We start from the raw sequence: 10,556 nt of genomic DNA, 5'->3' as shown, positions 1-10,556 counted from the left end.
AGCTGGTCTCTCAGCCAAGCCAGTTCTCAGACAGATCCAGCTTGAACAGGTGCTCATGGCCTTGTCTCAACAAATACTGACTATCTCCATTGAGTGAGATCCCTCAACTGGAGTGGGTCCATCCTCCAGTGTTTGACTCGAGGGATTTCTCAAAAACTCAGCACTCTCAGCCTCTCCTTGTCCATAATGTTCTGCAGGTCCCAGCCACCCTTCTGGCCTCTGCAGGACTCGCTTCAGTCTGTCAGGGTCTTTCTTGTGCTGGGAAGCCCCATGCTGCATGCAGCAGTCCTGATGTGGTGCTTCTGTAGTGGGTTAACCTTGGCCAGCAGCCAGACACCCACCCAGCTGCTCACTCCCTCCCCTGCCTCAGCAGGACAAAGGGAGAAAATAAGATGGAATAACTCATGGGTCAAGATAAAGTAAAGGAGATCAGTTACCAATTACCATCATGGGCAAAGAGCCGTTGACTTAGGGAAGATCAAATTCATTTGTTGCCAATTATAAACAGATTCAGATTGTGAGAAACAATGAGAAAAATATTAAAGACCATTCCCCTCACACTTTCCCCCAGGCTCACATTACTCCATTGTTCCCAGTTCTTCTACCTACCCCAACACCACGAGGAGTAGGGGGGATGGTGAAGAGGTGGTTAACAGTCACTACAGAGCATCTCTCCCACTCCTTCCTCCTCACACTTCTCCCCTGCTCCAGAGTGCGTCCTCTCCATGGGATCCCACCATACTTGTGGTCAAGGCTAGGTGTTGTTCCTTTCTTTCTCTCTTACTTTTCTCCTTTATACTCACAGAATCATGGAAATGTTGAGATTGGAAAGGACCTCTGGAGATCATCTAGTTCAACCCTCCAACTGAGGCAGCGTCAGCTAGAGCAGGTTGCTGAGCACCTTGTCTAGCTGAGTTTGGAGTATCTCCATGGATGGAGACTCCACAACCCCTCTTGGCATCTTGTTCCAGTGGTTGACCACCCTCACAGTCAAAAAGTGCTTTCTTGGGTTCAGATGGCATTTCATGTGTCCATCACCCCTTGTCTTGTCACTGGGAACTACTGAGAAGAGTTTGGCTCCCTGGTCTTCATGCCCTCCCATCAGGTATTTATATGCATGAATAAGATCCCTCCAAGCCTTTTCTTCTCCAAACTGAACAGTCCCACATCTCTCAGCATTTCCTCCTATGAAAGATGCTGCAGTCCCTTAAAACAGCTTTATGGCCCTTTGCTTTGCTTTAGCAAGTCAACACGTTTCCTGCACTGGACACAGCACTGCAGATGGGGCATCCCCAGTGCTGAGTGGAGGGCAAGGGTCACCTCCCTCCATCTGCCAACAATGCTTTTCCTAATGCAGCCCAGGAGGCTGTTGGCCTTTGCCATGGGGGTGCATTGCTGGCTTATGCTCAGCTGCTTCTCCTCTGGGATGCCAAGATCCTTCTCTGCAGAGCTGCCTTCTGTCCAGTCAGCCCTCAGCATGATGTCCACAGTGTGGCTGGATCACAGGCTGCCCTCCCCCAGCGATTTTCTCAGCAGCACCTTGTCCTTCTTGCAGATCAGCTCCCCCTCTGGCACAGGCCCCACGGTGCTGCAGAGTCACCTGGGACAGCAAAGCCCTCTCCTGCCAGGGCTGCACAGCCCAGGCCTCTTTCTCTCTGCCCTTGGGGACTGCAGCTTTTGCTCTCGGTGTGGGAACCTCATCCATCGTTATGGCACCACCTGCCACCCACGCCAGCATGCCTCTGCTGGGAAGCCAAGCCTTTCCACACACGGGGTCCCATCTCTGGGCACCAGGTTTCCATGTGACAAGTCTGCCCTTGGCCCTGGTGCCACATCTGAGGTGCTGCAGCCCAAACGAGCACCAAAGCCCAGATCCTGGGGCACAGAGAGCGGGAGCCCCCTGTGCCATCACAGAGCTGTGACATCAGTGGAATAAGAGCTGAGGTGGGGAAGGACAGCTCCCATGGCTTTTGTGGTGAATGGAGATTCAATGTCTTGAGGAGAGACCAACAGGGAAGATGAGAAGTGGGGCATGATCCCAATGGATGTGATCAACAAAATAACAGCTATGTCTCCAACAACCAGCAAAAAGGAAACACAAGCTTTCTTGGGCATTGTGGGTTTTTGGAGAATGCATATTCCTAATGACAGTCTGGTTTTAAGCCTTCTCTATGAAGTGACCTGGAAGAAGAACGATTTCAAATGGGGCCCTGAGCAACAACAAGCCTTTGAACAAATTAAACAGGAGGTAATTCATGCAGTAGCCCTTGGGCCAGTCTGGGCAGGAAAGGTGTAAAAAATGTGCTCTACAGCACAGCCAGGGAGAACAGCCCTTCCTGGAGCCTCAGGCAGAAAACACCGGGGGAGACTCGAGTTTGACCCTTAGGGTTTTGGAGTCAGGGATACAGAGGATCCGAGGCCCACTATACTCCAACTGAAAAAGAGATACTGGCAGCATATGAAGGGGTTTGAGCTGCTCCAGAAGTGGTTGGTACTGAAGCACAGTTCCTCCTGGCACCGCGATTGCCAGTGCTGGGCTGGATGTTCAAAGACAGTGTCCCTTCTAGACAGCATGCAACTGATGCTACATGGAGTAAGTGGGTCACACTCATCACACAACGGGCTCGAACAGGAAACCCCAGTTGCCCAGGAATCTTGGAAGTGATCATGGACTGGCCAGAAGGCAAAGATCTTGGAATATCACCAGAGGAGGAGGTGACGTGTGCTGAGGAGGCCCCACTGTATAATAAACTGCCAGAAAATGAGAAGCAATATGCCCTGTTCACTGATGGGTCCTGTCATCTTGTGGGGAAGCATTGGAGGTGGAAAGCTCCTGTATGGAGTCCTATACAAGAAGTCGCAGAAACTGCTGAAAGAGAAGGTGAATCGAGTCAGTTTGCAGAGGTGAAAGCCATCCAGCTGGCTTTAGATATTGCTGACCGAGAAAAGTGGTCAATGCTCCATCTCTGTACTGACTCATGGATGGTGGCAAATGCCCTGTGCAGGTGGTTGCAGCAATGGAAGCAGAGCAACTGGCAGCGCAAAGGCAAACCCATCTGGGCTGCCACATTGTGGCAAGATATTGCTGCCCGGGTAGAGGACCTGGCTGTAAAAGTACGTCACGTAGATGCTCACGTACCCAAGAGTCGGGCCACTGAAGAACCTCAAAACAATCAGCTGCTAAGGCTGATCAGGCTGCTAAGACTGAAGTGGCTCAGGTGGACCTGGACTGGCAACAGAAGGGTGAATTATTTCTAGCTCGGTGGGCCCATGACACCTCAGGCCACCAAGGAAGAGATGCAACACATAGATGGGCTCGTGATTGAGGGGTGGACCTGACCATGGACACTATTGCAATAGTTATCCATGAATGCAAAACATGCTCTGCAATCAAGCGAGCCAAGCTTTCAAGCCTCTCTGGGATGGAGGACGATGGCTGAAATATCAATATGGGGAGGCCTGGCAGATTGATGATATCACACTCCCACAAACCCGCCAAGGCAAGCGCCATGTGCTTACAATGGTGGAAGCAACCACCGGATGGCTGGAAACATGTCCTGTGCCCCATGCCACCGCCCCGAACACTATCCTGGGCCTTGAAAAGCAAGTCCTATGGCGACATGGCACCCCAGAAAGAATTGAGTCAGACAATGGGGCTCATTTCTGAAATAACCTCATAGACCCCTGGGCCAAAGGCATGGCACTGAGTGGGTGTATCACATCCCCTATCACGCACCAGCCTCTGGGAAAATCGAATGATACAATGCACTGTTAAAGACTATACTGAGAGCAACGGGTGATGGGACAGTCAAACACTGGGACACACATTTAGCAAAGACCTGGTTAGTCAACACTAGGGGATCTGCCAATCGAGCTGGCCCTGCCCAACCAAAACTTCTACGTAATGTAAAAGGGAATAAAGTCCATGTAGTGCACATAAAAAATATGCTGGGGCAGACAGTCTGGGTTACTCCCACCTCGGGCAAAGGCAAACCCACTCGTGGGATTGCTTTTGCTCAAGGACGTGGGTGCACTTGGTGGGTGATGTGGAAGGATGGGGAATTCTGATGTGTACCTCATGGGGATTTGATTTTGGGTGAAAATAGCCAATGATGAACTGAATCGTATGATGTTAATTGCTAAATGACAGTGTATGTCATCACTTCTGTGGTGCCTATATGCCATATCAATGGTATTACAGTAAGAATCACCCAGATTAATAAAGAATGAACTTTGATGAAACCAAGCGAAGTGCAGCAGTGATGGAACCAGAACTGACTTCAGCATGCAACGATCCAAGACGACACACCATCTCTACTGCCCTGAAAGACTGTTATGACAGGTAAAGCCCAAAGTCATGGACTCAATGAACCCAACGGACATTTTAGAGGCATGGCCCATAGACCAAGGGAATGATGTCTGTGTGTATATATTAAAAGACAGGAAAAGTGGTGGCAATTAATTGAAATGTATTGGAAAGTATGGGACCTGGGCACGACGTAGATGGTATAGAATAAGGGGTGGATGCTGTCCTGGTTTTAGCTGGGACAGAGTTCATTTTCTTCCTAGTAGCTGGTAGAGTGCTGTGGTTTGGATTTAGCATGAGAATAACGTGACAGCACACTGGTGTTTTAGTTGTTGCTAAGTAGTGTTGGACTCGATGATCCGTGTGGGTCCCTTCCAAGTCAGGACATTCTATGATTCTGTGATTCTAGTGCTTATATTAAGACAAGGACTTTTCAGCTTCCCATACTCTGCCAGCCAGGAGGTGCACAAGAGGCTGGGAGGGAGCACAGCCAGGACAGCTGACCCAAGCTAGCCAAAGGGCTATTCCATACCATATGATGTCATGTTCAGTATATAAACTGGAGGGAGTTGGCCAGGGGGCAGTGATGGCTGCTCGGAGACTGGCTGGGCATTGGTCAGTGCCTGGTAGGCCGTTGCATCACTTGATTTTCCTGGGTTTTGTTCCCCTCTCTCTCTCTTGTTGTCTTCCTTTTCATTACAGATTTTTTTTTTAAGTTAATTTTATTTTATTTCCATTATTAAACCGTTCTTATCCCAACTCACAAGTTTTTTTACCTTTGCTCTTCAGATTCTCTCCCTCATCCCACCAGCTAGGGGGAGGGTGAGCGAACGGCTGTGTGGTGCTTGGTTGCCGACTGGGGTTAAACCACGACAATCCTGCTGTGTTCCTCTTCCATTAAATGCCAGGGACATTGCAGTCTCCAGTGAGACCCAGGCTTCTACATCCAGGGACTTCATTTGGATGCTTAGAAAAGACTAGGCCAACTTCCCCACCCTGACTGTGGGTTTCTCATCTCCCACCACGGTGTCACCTTTACTGGCCCCTCCTCTGGCCCTCGCTCACAAGGGCTCACCCAACTTGTCACTTGCCCCACAGAGGAGCTCCATACGTGCAGTTAATTTCTTCACTCTGAGAGAGCCCCACTCCTGATCCTTCCAGCCTCTCTCTCCTGAAAAGCCTGTACCCATCCATTGCAGCACCCCAAGCCGTGTGACTTGTCCCATCATGCCTTGGCAGTTACTCCATCGATGTCAAAAAGCACAGGCTCCAGCTCGGCCTGGCTGTGCCCCTGGCTGAGGGCATCAGTGCACATTTGGGCTGTAGCTCCTCAGCTGTGGCTCCAGGCAAAACTCTGACTTGTCTTATGGAAACCTGGTACCCAGCGTCCGAGAAGCCTTGTTTGCAAAGGCTTTGCTTCAGAGCAGAGACGTTCCAGAGTGGACATCAGATGGAAACATAAAGCTGCAATTGGCTGCCACAATAGTGAGCAAACCCTGCTATCCCCAAGGCCAGAGGAAAATGGGGCTGGGAAGTGCAGCCCTGGAAAGAAAGAGGTTTATTTCAGTGGTGCCTCTGCTGCCTCTTAGGGCCTTTGGTGGACGTGAAGGTGATCTCCGTGAATGACAAGGTGCTGCTGTCAGGCCAATGTGAAACCTCTTGGTCCGTTCCTTGATTGTATCATCAAGGGGGTGAGTAAAGGCTGGTGGAGAGATAAAACAGCAGTCTGAGAACATAGGCACACAAGTGGAGACCCCAGTGTGATGTGCCTTGTGTTCCTGGCCTGCCTTACATCTACTGGGTAGAGAAGGGACGGACCTTGCCACACTGCAGTGGTGGCAAACAGTTTCTTGCACAAAGGCACCGAACCTGTCTGCAATGCTGTCTGGGGTGTCCGACACACACTTGTTCTGAATGGGGATGGCTTCCCTGTGCTGTACCTGCCAGCCACACGTAGGTACGGGTGAGAGCCTTGGCATCTCACAGAACACTACAGACATCTATTTGGACATGAAATCGAGTAACAGTCCGCAGTTTGATCAGGCAATGTGAGGATGAAAACCATCATTACAGGCCATGGAGATCTAGTCAACCCAGCTGATGGAAAAGACAGAGCAAAGCTTAGTTCTCCCTATGATAGATGACCTCATTTGCTCAGATGGCAGCATAGGCTGCCAAGAAAGTAGTAAACAGGGACAAGTGCAGTTGCCTTGCACGTGCCTTGGACAACCTCTGGCACCTCAGATGTCAGCAGGTATTTCATCTGAACAGCCGACTCCTGACCTACATCTTCACCAGTGACCACAGGAGCTGAGGCAAGGAGCTCACATGCAGGTGCCTATTTAATGCCCACCTGAACTGAGGCAAGAGGAATCCCACCTCCTGTGCATTTGCGGCAGGCATAGGAATGAGCTGAGTCCCCTTCCAGTGCTTAGCAATAGAAACACAGGATGAGATGCCTCCACTGAGTCTCAGTCTCCAGCTGAATCCTATCCCTCATCAGGATTAAAGAAGATCCCTGCCTGTCATTGTCTGGGTGTCCTACTTCATGGTAAGACAAAAGGGTGATTTTTAGACCTAACTCCATCTCTGATAGGAGAAATGACACTGCTGGAAAGAAGTGTCTCTCCCCAGCTGAAGGAGGGAACATGAGTGATTCCTTCAGCCTGTTTCACAGCAGGTTCCCCTGGAGCCCCAGGGACACCTGGAGGGAGCCCAGAGGGGCAGGGAAAGCGCTGCCTTGGGCTGGGCCTCTGCTGCTGATCTGGGCTGGGCTCCTGGGCTGGAGGGAGCTGCTGGCAAGTGGGCAGCCCTGCAGAGAGACAGCTCTGCCCAGGAGCAGCTCCTCTGCAAAGCGCAGCAGGGCTGAGGGCACTGCCTGCAGGCACCGAGGGGAGAGGAGTGAGGCAGAGAGAGGTTAAAAGCAGTCTGGGGTGGAAGGAAGAGCTGAGCTTGTTCACAGAGAAATCTTCACAGCATTTGACCCAGTAAGTCTCTGGCAGCAGGGAAATTCAGATGAGTATCGTGGAGGGGTCTTCCAGAGCTGGTACATCCCATGACTGACAGGACCTATCAGGATGTCTTTCTTGGCTTCTCTGGGGTGGAGAAGGAGGACGTGCTCCAGAGCAGGGCTTCCCTGCCGCACCATCTGAAGGAAAGGTCATGATGGCTGCCTTCTCCTGGGGATGGCTGCAAGGGCGTGAAGCTGGGTGTGCACCCAGACGTGCCCAGGGCCATCCTTCAGAGCAGGGTCCCTGCACCCCAGGGGGCTGTGTGCCAGGGCAAGGGACTCTGCCACCTGCCAGGGTCAGCACTCAGCCTGCCCGGGGAGCTGCCCACAACGCTGCAGGGAGAAGCTGTGTGTGCAAAGAGTGACCCCTGGCAGGGTAAGACCGGGTCCCTCTGTTGAGAGGGTACTGCATGGGTCAGGGCTGCCTGCAGCTCCATATTACTCCCAGGGGATTTCCAAGGGGACTTTTCAAGAGGAAGGTCAAGATGAGGATTACCTAAAAGGGAAGGAATCTGTGCTTTCCGTTTTCCACTCTTAGTTGGCTGGGTGGGCAGTGGGAGATGGGAATTTATTCCTCTGCTCTGGAGAAGGCACTGAGACCCTGCTTCTCACTGGGACTTGTCTGAGCTTCTCCTGAGCCCCTGCACATGCAGAGATGCCCCTGGGCAGTGCCCTGCTGCCAGGAGATGTCTGCAGGGCAGAGCTGAGCACACAGTGGGGGGGACTGGCTGTTTGAGCACGGACAGGGAGGAGACTTGGGGACAGAGAACCAGCTCCTGGCAGGGACAGCTCCAGGCAGCAGAGACATGGGCAGGGAGGGAGAGGGAGCTGCTCCCATAAACACCATGGCAGTGGGGATTCAGGCACCTCCCTGCCATCCCTTGCAGCACAGACACCTTCAGGGAGCACCCTCCTGGTCTCCTCTCCCACCCAGCACAGCCTTTGCCCCCAGGGTCATGGGGTTTCAGGCTGCCTTCTTCTTGGCAGCCCAAGCCACAGTGAGGAGAAATCCGAGTGCCTGTCTGTCTGTCCCTGTCCTTCCTCCCATGGCAGGAGCATTGGGACATTTCTCTCTTTCCCCTCCTGGCCTTGCTGCCTTTGTCCCCACCTTACCTGGGGGCTGTGGGCACTGCAGTGTGTGGGGCTGGCAATGAGCTGACCCTCACCTAAGGACTCCCTGTCTTCCGGACTTCTGACTCTTTCCCTGGGGGTGCTGCTGGGATGCAGGCTGTCCTCCAGAAGGGCACAGCTCTCCCATAGGCTCTCTGTGTCCCATGGAGAAGACAACTCAGTGCTAAGGCCATGGCAATGTGGCTCATCATCTGTGTGGGCAGCTGCAATGAGCCCTGTGTGTCCGTGGCTGGGAGGGGAGAGCTGAGATCCTGCTCAGGTACGATGAGATGGTGGGGAGGGGTTTGGAGATCTGCACTTGGGAACTGGATTCCTCCGCTCTCAGAAGTTTCCAGGTTTCTTCTCAGGGGAACATCTGGTCATCATCCTCCAGCTCAAAGAGCTGCAAGGAAAAGGCAGCTGAGACCAGGGCTGATAGACGGACCAGCTCTCCACACCCTGCACTAAGGGACAGTCCCTTTGCCTGTCAACACCCACAACATGTCACTTGGAGTACAGCAGAAGTGCCAAGGATTTCTGCTTTACAAGCACTTCTCAGTTGTGGTGTGGCAACTAGAACGAGATAAAAAAAACAAAATCCCTTCGGCTCTGCTCTGCAGTGGGGTGAAATGGGAGCAACAATGCTGAAAGCTCATTGATACCCAAAGTGGATTTAATCTGAGATCACCCCATGTTGCTATTACCTATTGCTGTAGGACAGGACTGACACCTCCAGAGCCCACAGCAGAGCCCCCTGCTCCACATGGCACCCTCAGCCAGCACCAACCAAAGCTCATGAAAGGGACCTGCCAAAGGTGTCCCTGAAAGGTGCAAGGCAGTCTGGGGTGTTTCCATGAGAACTGCAATAGGCTTTGCTCAGAGAACTCTACCCTAACTTCTCACTGCCTTTACCTCCTTGGGCAGGTCCCCATGCAGAGAGGCAGATGTCCAACGGCAGTTCCATCCTTGAGTTCCTTCTCCTGGCATTTGCAGACACGCGGGAACTGCAGCTCTTGCACTTCTGACTCTTCCTGGCCATCTACCTGGCTGCCCTCTTGGGCAACGGCCTCATCATCACCACCATCTCCTGTGACTACCGCCTCCACACCCCCATGTACTTCTTCCTCCTCAACCTCTCCCTCATCAACCTGGCCTCCATCTCCACTACTCTCCCCAAGTCCATGGCCAATTCCCTGTGGGACACCAGGGCCATTTCCTATGCAGGATGTGCTGCCCAGCTCTTTCTATTTGTCTTTTTCATTTCAGCAGAGTATTGTCTTCTCACTGTCATGGCCTATGACCGCTACGTGGCCATCTGCAAACCCCTGCACTATGGGACCCTCCTGGGCAGCAGAGCTTGTGTCCACATGGCAGCAGCTGCCTGGGGCAGTGGTTTCTTCTATGCTCTTCTGCACACTGCCAATACATTTTCCTTACCCCTCTGCCGAGGCAATACCCTGGAGCAGTTCTTCTGTGAACTTCCCCAGATCCTCAAGCTCTCCTGCTCAGATGCCTACCTCAGGGAATTTAAACTTCTTGTGTTTAGTACTTTTGTCTTTTTGGAGTGTTTTGTTTTCATTGTGGCGTCCTATGTGCAGATCCTCAGGGCCGTGCTGAGGATCCCCTCTGAGCAGGGACGGCACAAAGCCTTTTCCACGTGCCTCCCTCACCTGGCCGTGGTCTCCCTGTTTCTGAGCACTGCCACATTTGCCTACCTGAAGCCCCCCTCTACCTCCTCCCCATCCCTGAATCGAGTGGTGGCTGCCCTGTACTCGGTGATGCCTCCAGCAGTGAACCCCCTCATCTACAGCAGGAGGAACCAGGAGCTCAAGGAAGCAGTGTGGAAACTGATGACTGGATGTTCTCCAGGAGCTACAGAGTGTCCATCTTCTTCAACAGATGACTCATAATGTAACTCATAACAGGCCCAGCCTTTCTTGATTAATTTTTGTTCTCATTATTGTTGTTGGGTAAGTTTTTCCTTTTCTTGCTTTTTTAACTTGTGATAATGTTGTCCACAAAGACATGTGGACACCCCACTTCTACTTCATTATCTTCCTCACTAGTGTGACCCACCGACTGTGTAAATAAGGAGCTATACTCCTTCTCTAATTAAACAAAATAAATGTA

General features: G+C 52.0%; 1 pseudogene; it reads left to right on the top strand.

Annotated features, from left to right (window-relative positions):
• The first annotated feature begins 9,370 nt into the window (after positions 1-9,370).
• On the top strand, positions 9,371-10,336 carry LOC148051113 (olfactory receptor 14C36-like; annotated as a pseudogene).
• Positions 10,337-10,556: the final 220 nt, after the last annotated feature.

Source organism: Nipponia nippon, unplaced genomic scaffold (assembly GCF_047370975.1).
Source record: "Nipponia nippon isolate SJK-2023a ecotype South Korea unplaced genomic scaffold, ASM4737097v1 scaffold_68, whole genome shotgun sequence".
In the NCBI taxonomy this organism is placed as follows: Eukaryota; Metazoa; Chordata; class Aves; order Pelecaniformes; family Threskiornithidae; genus Nipponia; species Nipponia nippon.
This window is presented reverse-complemented; position numbering and strand designations above follow the sequence as displayed.